The 11,472-nt window shown below is 36.8% G+C and overlaps 1 protein-coding gene across 2 annotated transcripts in view; it reads right to left on the bottom strand.

Moving 5' to 3' along the window:
- The window catches only part of DPY19L2 (dpy-19 like 2), an 89,293-nt gene that overhangs the window by 46,931 nt on the left and 30,890 nt on the right, over positions 1–11,472 (bottom strand). The gene's annotated exons all lie outside the window — the stretch shown is intronic.

Below are 11,472 nucleotides of genomic sequence, written 5' to 3'. Positions count from 1 at the left end.
AAAAAAAAAAAAAAAAAAAAAAAAAAAAAAAAAAAAGGTCAAAAGATGTGAACAAATAACCTACCCAAAGAAGATCTACAGAGGGCAAATAAGCACATGTAAAGATGCTAAACCCAATACTACATTAGGAACTGTAAATTAGAACAAGGAGATACTGCTACACACTTAATAGAATGGCTGAAATCCAAAAAACTGACAAAATTGGCAATTTCTTGCAAAACTGAACATAGTCTTAACATACAATCCAACAATCACACTCCTGGGTACTACCCAATTGAGCTGAAATCTTATGCCCACTCAAAACCTTCACATGAATGTTTAGGGAATCACCAAAGACTGGAAGCAGCCATGATGTCCTTCAAGAGTTGAATGGAAAAACAAACTGTGGTACATCCAGACAATGGAATATTATTCATCAATAAAAAGAAATGAGCTATCAAGTCATGAAAAGACATGGAGGAACCTAAAATACATATGGCTAAGTGAAAGAAGTCAGTCTGAAAATGTGACACAACCTATGATTCTAACTATATGACATTTTATTTTGGTTGTACTTTATTTCATTAAAAATTGCACAGCTCTACTGTGAATTACAGTATTAACATTTATTTTAGAGGAGTGCATTCACAATAATAATTATGACTGGGCCCAGGAATTCTTTTCTTTGGGCCTTTGAAAAGTCTCATGCAATTTAACATTTAGTGGTAACCAGATTATGAATTTGTTGTATAAGTAAAACAACAATGGATAATTCATTCAAGAATTCCAAAGAGATTTTTATTTCAAGAGGTGCCAGTTGAAGATGGTAATAATTTCAAGTAATAACCAATTTACCTGAATATAGTTTCCCAGAACTTTGCTTATAACTTAATTGCTTGGAGCTTAAAGTATAGTTTTCTTAGAAACGATGCTATAAATTCAAATCCATTCAATGGATACTAGAGGGCCAATGCTATCTCCACCCTAAAGAAACTTATTTGCTGGTGGTGTGGAAAAAAGGTAAGGACACAACTATCTCTGCAAACTTCATTTCAACACATTATCAAGTGCCTCATAAAGTAAGCTCAGGCAAGGTCGTAGAATCTCAGAGTCAAAGAATGCATAAATTGTTATAAGTATATTCTATAGATCAACTACCCAGAATTTGGGAGTTTGGTGCTAATATCTTACTCTCAAACTTCCTGTCATTTTTTCTTCTCCCAGCGTAAATACCTTACTTCCTATCTCCTCCCCCAAAATTGATGGGGAAGGCACAAAGTGGTTCCAACTAAAATTCCAGCTAATGGATAATCAGAACTTTACCAGTAAAGTTAAGAAATTTGTCCCTTTTAAGAAATTTGTCCCTTTTATTAAGCTTAGAGTCTCTACCAAGGATCCCTCTGTAATTTTTTTTTCAGCTTTATTGAGATATACTCGACTTAAAACATTGTGTAAGTTTAAGGTATACAACCTGTTGATTTGATACACATATATTACAGTATTATTACCACTGCAGTGTTAGCTAACACCTTCATCACGTCACGAAATTCTCATTTCATTTTTGTGGTGAGAACATTTAAGATCTACTTTCTTACCAATGTTCAAGTATATAAAACAATAACCTTAACTACAATCATTATGCTATGTGATAGATCACCAGAACTTATTCATCTTCTAGTTGCAAGTTTGTACCCTTTGTCCAATATCTTCCTACTTCCCACACTCCCCAGGCCCTGGTAGCCACCATTCAACTCTCTGTTTCTATAAGTTTGTTTTTTTCAGATTCCAAACTAAATACTAATATGTGATACTAATATTATATCCCATGATATAATACAGTATTTGTCTGTCTGACTTATGTCACTTAGCATAATGCCCTCAAGGCCCATCTATGTCCTATGGCAGGATTTCCTTTTTCTCATGGCTGAGTAATAATACTCCATTGTATACATATGTAGCGCATCTTCTTTATCCATTCATCTGTTGACAGACACTTAACCTATTTCCATACCTTGGCTATTATGAATAATGCTGCAATAAACATAGAAGCACAGATAATCTCTTCAATATTCTGTTTTCATTTCCTTTGGATATATACCCAGAAGTGGGATTACTAGATCACATGGTAGTTCAATTTTAAATTTTTTTAGGAGCCTCCATACTGTTTTCGATAGTGGCTGCACCAATTTCATTCCCAACAACAGTGCACAAGGGTTCCCTTTCCTCCACATCCTCACCAACATTTGTTATCTCTTATTTTGATGATATTAATCTCTTATCAGATATAAGACAAGTGAGATTACATCAAAGTAAAAATCTTCTGCATAGCAAAGGAAACACTGAAAGGGTAAACAGCGACCTATGGAATGGGAGAAAATACCCTATATATCCGATAAGGGGTTATATCCAAAATATATAACGAACTCATATTACTCTAGCAAAAAACTAATAACAATTAAAAAATGGGCAAAGAATTGAACAGCTATTTATCCTAAGAAGATATACAAATGGCCAACAGATATATGAAAAAACACTCAATATCATTAATCATCAGTGAAACGCAAATCAAAACCATAATGATATATAATCTCACACCTGTTAGGATGGCTATTTTCAAAAAACAAATGACAAGTATTAGTGAGGATGTGAAAAAAAGGGAATCCTTTCACATTGTTAATGGGAATACAAAATTATGCAGCTGCTAAGGAAAACAGTATGGAGGTTCCTCAAAAATTAAAAATAGAAATAGCATATGATCCAGCATTTCCACTTCTAAGTATTTATCCAAAGGAATTGAAAACAGGATCTTGAAGAGATATTAGCACTCTCATGTGCACTGCAGCCCTACTAACAATATCCGAGATATGGAAATAGCCTAAATGACAATCAACGGTCGAATGGATTTTAAAATGTGTTATACACATACAACAGAATAGGATCAGCCTTAAAAGAGAAGGAAATCTTATAACATGCAACAATATGGATGAGAATATTATGCTGAGTAAATTAAGCCAGTCACAGAAGGACAAATACTGCATGGTTCCATTTATCAGAGGTATTTAGAATAGTCAAACTCACAGAAATAAAGAGTAGAATAGTGACTGCCAAGGGCTGAGGGGAAGAGGAAATGGGAAGTTGCTAATCAACACACGTAAGATTTCAGTTATTCAAGATCAATAACTTCTAGAGATCTATTATACAACATGTGTCTATAGATAACAATACCTATACTGTACACTTAAAAATCTATTAAGAGGGTGTATCTCATGTTCAGTGTTCTTACCACACACATACACACAAATACACTTTAAAAAATTTTAAGGCTCATTACATAAAAATAAAAGGACTATATAACAACTGTGCACATGATGATATTGCATCAAAATGTTTAAAGCAAGGGGCTTCCCGGGCTTCCCTGGTGGCGCAGTGGTTGAGAGTCCGCCTGCTGATGCAGGGGACACGGGTTCGTGCCCCGGTCTGGGAAGATCCCATATGCCGCGGAGCGGCTGGGCCCATGAGCCATGGCCGCTAAGCCTGCGCGTCCGGAGCCTGTGCTGCGCAACGGGAGAGGCCACAACAGTGAGAGGCCCGCGTATCGCAAAAAAAAGAAAATAGTTTAAAGCAAGAATTTACACAGCTAAAAGTACATACAGACAAATCAGTTATAATGGAAGACTTTAACACATTCCTCCTCTAGTAACTGAAAGCAAACAAAAACAGTAGAAATCTAAAAGATTAGAATAATACAATGAACAAACTTTGCTTAACATACGTAGAACCCCATATCTAACAAATATAGTCAATCTTTTAAAATGCAACAAAAATAGAAAATACCTGGGAACAAATCTAATGAAAGATCTGTAAGATCTCTAAAAATCTGTATTAACATTATTTATAGAAATTAAGAACTAAATAAGTAGATATATATCATGTTCTTTGATCAGAAGACACAATATTTTAAAGATCTTAAAAGTTTTTATTTACTGCAATCACACTTATTGTCAAACTGAAAAGGAAAGGAATACAGTATGTATATAAATTTGGGGATGGGGACAAGTCTAAAATATAGGTTTTAAGAGAGACTGTGAGAAAGTGTGTCCAGCTCATTTAATAAAATAACCACAGTTGTTACAAGTTCATAAATTTACTTTGTGAAGAAAATCTTGACACTAATTATGAAAAATGTATCATACAGATTCTTATGTAGAAAAGCAATTAGGTAATACAGTAGACTCAATTAATTATGGTTTTACAAAAGGTATAGAAGTATTCTTTAAATGTATATTTCTTTTATTAATGCTTCATGAAAACTGAAGGCATTTTAGTAAGGAAATAAGACAACACAGCCAAGTGTGTGGCCTTCAACAGAAAAGAGCTGAAAGACCCTAGAGATGCAGCAAAAATAAATTGGAAAGTGTTGGTGCTCTGAAGTAGGCCGACTTGATTTTAACTTAATTTCTGAGCCTCAGTGTCTTCATCTGTAATCGTAAATTAATAATACCTATGTGCCTGGACTCCTTGAGGATTAAATAAACTATAATACTGAAGTCTGGTATATGTTAGTCTCCCTTTCCCTCCTCCCATAGACCAATACTATTAGGATATGCAGATCTAGACCCCCCTACTTTAACATCATATTTACACTTTGGCTAAAAAACAAAAAACAAAACTTCACAGGAGAAAATTATGCTTAATAGCTGGACTGTTGCTATTTGAACTGCTGGTTGAAAACGAAGACCTTTAATTGAGATACAAGCAGCAGAGTCAACATTCTGTTGAGAAAATGTAGAAAACTGACTTCTATTCTTGCCTCCTTTCATCGTACTTCTCAAGATAAGTAGTTCTGAGGATAGGGCAAAATTTGTTTCCATGAAACAATAAAGAGTTTTTAATCTGTTCAAATGCTTGGACCAATTTTGTTCCTGAAATCAGAAAGGAGTACAGGCATTTAAAATAAATTTTAGGGCTTCCCTGGTGGCGCAGTGTTTGAGAGTCTGCCTGCCAATGCAGGGGACACGGGTTCGTGCCCCGGTCCGGGAGGATCCCACGTGCCATGGAGTGGCTGGGCCCGGGGCCGGGGGGCCAGGGCCGCGGAGCCTGCGCGTCCGGAGCCTGTGCTCCGCAGCGGGAGAGGCTGCAGCAGTGAAAGGCCCGTGTACCGCAAAAGAAAAAAAAAAAATTTAAATAAAACTGTGTATAAGGAATGAAACTATAAATCCCTTCTGTAAGCTAATTCTTGATTCCCTGTTAGTTTACACATCTAGAATAAACTATATTTTAACCACTGTGGCCACAATAAACATTGTCAAACTAATAGAAAGAAATCAACCTGTAGACTGAGTTTAACAACAAGATGCAAAAAGGTCAGACAAAGCTTTCAGAGAGAGAAGCTGACATTTATATAAGAGTAGCTGCTTCTACATCCAGAAGAAGAAACATCAACTCCCCTTGGAGAAAACCATTTTGGTGACCTTTTAGTTTTGTAGATCAAAGACTCTTCTTGAACAAAAGGTTTATTTGACTTGCCAAAAAACTGCCCTTTCTCAGCCCCTTGGTGTGTGAAATTTGATATTCAGTAAAGACAAAGATACTGGAAAAAAAGTTTCATAAGCAGCTATGAGTCTCCTGGTGGAAAACCTTTCTGAGACTCACCAATACTTGAACATCTCCATAAAACTAATATAATCCTAATTTGGCAAGACAGAACCCCAAGGAACTTGAGAAACATATTGTGTGGATGATAGAATTCTGAACTTGTGAGCTCACTCACAAGAACTGTACACCAGAACTGCAGTCTTTTTTTAGGAGAAGCCTAGTTCTACAAACAGCATTTAGCTGATGCTGAAATTCCTTATGACTCAACTCAGCTATCTCAGCACTGCAGGCGTGCTATGAGACATTTACAAGAAAGAAAATGGTGCCACTCATAAGTAAAAGCACAGAGTCCAGGCCAATTTTAGTGTGAAGCACTTGGCATCTATGGCTGTTAGGAGTTTTCTATCTTCAAGAAGGTGAATTTGAGTTCTTGACGTCAGGGCAAACCAGGGGGTTTTAAGCGCACACTTGGCCTCTGGTTCATTCAGAAAGCTGTAGGACAGGAAACAGGACTTGTCACCAGGACAGATTCAGATATTTCTCTTCAGTGGGAGCTCTCAAAGAAGTCTTCATGGTAGCCTCACCCCAGGTGACAGCTCAGGAGCAAAGAAAGAAGATGCACATCACATAAATGCAGAAGCCACTCTGGCTTAGAAGATCCATAACCCATGGAAACTTCTGCAAGGGAAATGACACTTAAGAGAGTCACTTCACTTCAGGAAGCCCAAAGTCAAGGCATCCCCCTCAGGAAGAACTTAGCTCACTTACAATTTCTTCCTCTCGGATGCAATTAGGCAATCACCAAGCAACGTGCCTAGTAACATCATGGTCACACAACACTAGCAGGTTTCTAAGGGAAGAGAGCTAGAAGGTTAACTGAGGGTCAAATTCCATGCAGAAGGGGTAAGTTTTGCTAAACAGCAGTGTGGTGGCTTTGACTGTGTACCCAGATTTCTGAATCCTCCAGATACAAGTAGTCTCATTTCTGGCTTCAACAGTGAGGCAAAAACATCTAGTCCTGATATTTGGCCCAAATAAATAGCCGATGGGCTTACCATTGGAAGAGAAACTCCAGTGTGGGAAGAAAATAATCATCTTATATGCAGGATGAGGTCATGGAGTCACATTAATTTAAATATTAAAAGAGATATGGCTTTATACATATCCCAAGCAAAGAATCAGTTATATAAAGAAAGAATATGAAATTGACAACCAGTTTTGTATAGATATATTGATACTATCTCTTCTGGAAATAATCTGCATCTCTATCACTTCTGATTTTATAACCTCCTTTCTGCAACTACCCCTTTTACTGTCCTTGGTCATAAAAATCTCTCCTATATGAATGGGAATTCTCTAATAAAATATAAGAAAATAGAGCATATTATAAAATAAAATCCAGTTACTGAATAAGTAAGTCACAATTTCTCAGTTTCTTAAGAATGATAATGCTTTAAGGTCTTCTCACTCCAAATATTCTAGGTTTCTACAACTGTTGCTTGTAACTTTTTTCCTTTAAAATATAGCCAGTCCTTGAGTCCTTCAGCCCCATTTCTCAGACAATATGTGCAAGAGACATGAACTAATCTTAACTTTAATCTATGAAAAATATAATCAAGAATAAAAGGCTTACTGTGCTCCGCAACGGGAGAGGCCACAGCAGTGAGAGGCCCGCGTACCGCCAAAAAAAAAAAAAAAAAAAAGAATAAAAGGCTTAGAACACTCCCAGAAAAATAACATTGAATTATCTTCACGTTAGTATTAAAAAAAAAAAAAACAGAAGCAAACAAAACTTTATACGTTAATTCAGAAAACTAAAAGCTGGAAGTTACGTCAGCATCATGGCAGCATAAGGTGTCCCGCTTTTCTGCCTCCGCCTTTTAACAACTAAAATTTGGCATCTACCCATGAACAAAAGTGCCTCTGTGGAAGTTGTGGGATCCAGCACCATACGCCAAGGGTCCCGGAAGGAGTCTTGCCCACCTATGTATCTGGTAATAGGCAGACAGACCTCAGCACAGGCTGTGGAATAAGCAGGAACCAGTGAACTAATCCCAGCTCTTCTCAGCTATGGTTGAAGAAAATCTGGATACTGCTGACTTGGGCAGACACCCACAGACAAGAGAGCCCTGTAGAATCCAGTCTTCCTGAGGAGAGGCTCAAGCACTTCATTGGAGCAAAAATATATATGAGTTTGGATGCACTAGAGAGAGTAAGAGGAACTTTGCCAACACTACCCTATCCCCAAGGTGGCACAGTGAGAGCCTGAACTAGCCAGTGGCAACCTCTCCCATGGGGGAAAGGGAGAATGATGAGTGTGTGCCTGGCATCCCCAGCTATGCAGGACATTGCTGGAAAAAACAATTTCTTTCCCACAGCACTCAGAGCTCTGCGGTGCGACCTCCTTGACTGGGGCAGGTAGGAGATTGAGAAAGAGGCAAATAAGAATATCAGAGGGCATTAAAAGGATGCAGTTCCTTCTGGTTGTGCTCAGGACTCTGGCAGGAAACCTGCCTACCATCTGCTGAGAAAACCACCCAAGGATCCCTCCACTTGGCCTGCAGGCACTCTTGACACCTCCTGAGCCTTAAACTCACACCTCTCCCGACTCTGCAGCTGGCTCCTTTTTCATGTTCCTTAGTGTGGCAGTAAGAATGAGTTCTAGTAGATAAGGAGCTCATGTGAAGAAGAGGCCAGGGTCTGTGGGCCTGTCTAGAAAAGACATACAAGCTTAATAATTCTGCCACAGAGGGAGCAAGAAGCATGAAGCAGGTGTATCCATATAAGGTCAGAGAAAACCCCAGATATAAGCAGGATGAATGAATAATATATCCCACCTGAAGGCAACGTGAAATGCAAAAACTGCAACACAAAACTTCAAGGAACATGAAGAATCAAGGAAACATGAATAAGAATAACATGAAATATTACCAAAAAATCTCAATAGTCCTCCAGTAACCAAACTCTAACAGAATTCTACGATTTACATGATAAAGAATTCAGAATAGCTGTTTTGTGGAAACTCGATGAGATACAAGAAAATACAGAAATACAATTCAATGAAATCAGGATAACAATACATGAACAACATGAGAAGATTAACAAAGAGATAAAAATGATTAAAAGAACAAAACAAATTCTGGAACTGAAGAATTCAATGAATGAAATGAAAACTGCAATAGAGTATCAACATCAGAACAGACCAAACAGAAGACAGAACAGTGAGTTAGATAGGAACTTTGAAATATGCTGTCAGAGGAGAAAGAAGAAAAAGGAATGAAAAAGAGTGAAGAAAATCTATGTGATTTATATGAAAATATCAAATGATCAAATAAGAGAATCACTGGAGTTCTATGAAAAGAGAGGGAGAAAGGACAGAAAGTTTATTTAAAGAAATAATAGCTGAGAACTTCCAAACCTATGAAGAGATTTTGACATGCAAGTTCACAAAGCTAATAAATCACCCCATTACTGTAACTGAAAAATACCTTCCCTAAGACACACTATAATGAAACTCAAAAGTCAAAGACAGAGAGAATCCTAAAAGCAGCAAAAAAAAACAAAAGGACTGTAACATATAAGGAACCCCCATTACTCTATCAACTACAGTAATCAAAACAGTATGGTACAGGAATAAAGACTAATATACACAGCAATGGAACAGGTTGAGTGACCATAAGTAAACCCATGCATATACTGTCAATTAATATTTGACAAGGAAGCCAAGAATACTTAGGGGGAAAAATAATGTCTTCAATAAATGGTGTCAGGAAAACTGGATATTTACATGAAATTGGACTTCTATCTTACACCACTCACAAAAATTAACTTAAAATGGATTAAAGACTTATAAGACCTGATGCCATAAAACCCCTAGAAGAAAACTTAGGGAATAAGCTCCTTGACCCTCATCTTGGCAATGATTTTTTGGATTGTAACACCAAAAGCACAAGCAACAGAAGCAAAAATCAACAAGTGAGACTACATCAAACTATTGATAAAAAGCTTCTGCACAACATAGGAAACAATCAACAAAATGAAAAGGCAACCTATGGAATGGGAGAAAATATTTGCAGATCATGTTTGGTGAAATATTAATATCCAAAATGTATAAAGAACTCATACAACTCAATAACAAAAAAAATGATTAAAAAATGGGTAGAGGAACAATAAATATTTTTCAAAAGAATACATCCAAATGGCCAACAGGTACATGAAAAGACACCCAATATCACTAATCATCAGGGAAATAAAATCAAATCCACAGTAAGATATCCCTCCATACCTATTAGAAAGGTTATCATCAAGAAGACAAAAGAAAACAAATGTTGGTGAGGATGTAGAGGAAAGGGAACCCTTGTGCACTGTTAGTGGGAATGTAAATAAATTGGTGGAACCACTATGAAAAACACTATGGAGGTTTCTAAAAAAATTTAAAATACCACTACTATATGATTCAGCAATCCCACTTCTGGGTACATATTCCAAAGGAAATGAAAACAGAATATTGAAGAGCTATCTACACATCTATGTTTACTGCAGCATTATGCACAATAGCCAAGGTATGGAAACAACCTAAGTGTCTGTCAACAGATGAATGGATAAAGATGATGTGCTACATATATATATAAATCCTGCCATTTGTGACAACACAGATGGACCTTGAAGGCATTATGCTAAGTGAGATAAGTCAGACAAAGACAAATACTTTATTATATCACTTGTATGTGGAATCTAAAAAAGCCAAACTTGTAAAAACAGAGAGTAGAATGGTGATGGGGCTTGGGGGTGGGGGAATTAGAGAGATGTTGGACAAAGTATACAAACTTGCAACTAGAAGACGAATAAGTTCTGGAGTTCTAATGCACAGCATAGTTATTATAGTCAATACTGTAACATATAATTCAAAGTTGCTAAGAAACTAGATCTTAAACGTTCTCACCACAAGAATGAAATAATAATTATGTGACTTGATAGAGGTGTTAAATAACACTATGGTGTTAATCAGCAGATAATCATATTGCAATATAATAATGTATTGATAAACTGTATATCTTAAACTTACAAAATGTTAATTACATCTCAAAAAAAGGAAACAACAACTAAAAGTCTAGTATATCTTTTGAATGGATAGAAAATCATTAAGGCAATATCAAAATTACCCAAGAAGCTAAATTAATACATTTCCTTGTCAAGAAATGATGCACATTAGAAATCTATTCTACTATGTTGGCATATGCAAATAATGAAAACCACAGAAATTCTGTGTTAGTTATAGACCAAATATAAGGAAGTAAGGCAGAGGGAATACTCTTAACATGCTTTAAACATGCATCATCAATTAAGTTGTGGTTATTACTTCATTCTTTGTAGACAACTGGCAGCACAAGGATTCTTGGCAGAATTTCTCACTGCCAATAAAGAACATCATTACATATTATCAGTGTTTGTTAGTTAGGTGGAAAGGAGTTCTAAAGAAAAATCACAGTAGGAAATTTTATCCAAATTGACCTTTTACTCTCTGCTTCCCCAGCTCAGTTTCTTGCCATTAGTTACTTAGTTGTTTGAAGAAACAGGATATGGCCTCAATTCACTGAGTAATACCATGATTAAAGCTCTGAGAAATGGTGTCCAGTAAGATTCTGCTCTTCAGACAGAACAGCCAACATTTAGCTGGATTAGAAGCAGAAATCCCCTACCATGAAGAATCGAAGTGGCCCTTACCATGTTGCGCAGCTTGGCACCTAAAATGATTCCTCAGACAAAAGGAAAATCTACAGGAAGGTTTACAGAGATCATCTCAAATACCAACAGGAAAAATTATGGATTAAAATAAGAGGAGGGCTTCCCTGGTGGCGCAGTGCTTGAGGGTCCGCCTGCCGATGCAGGAGACGCGGG

Source organism: Lipotes vexillifer, unplaced genomic scaffold, assembly GCF_000442215.2.
Source record: "Lipotes vexillifer unplaced genomic scaffold, Lipotes_vexillifer_v1.1 scaffold822, whole genome shotgun sequence".
Taxonomy (NCBI): domain Eukaryota; kingdom Metazoa; phylum Chordata; class Mammalia; order Artiodactyla; family Lipotidae; genus Lipotes; species Lipotes vexillifer.
Note: the sequence above shows the minus strand (reverse complement) of the source record. Positions and strands in the feature narration are given on the sequence as shown.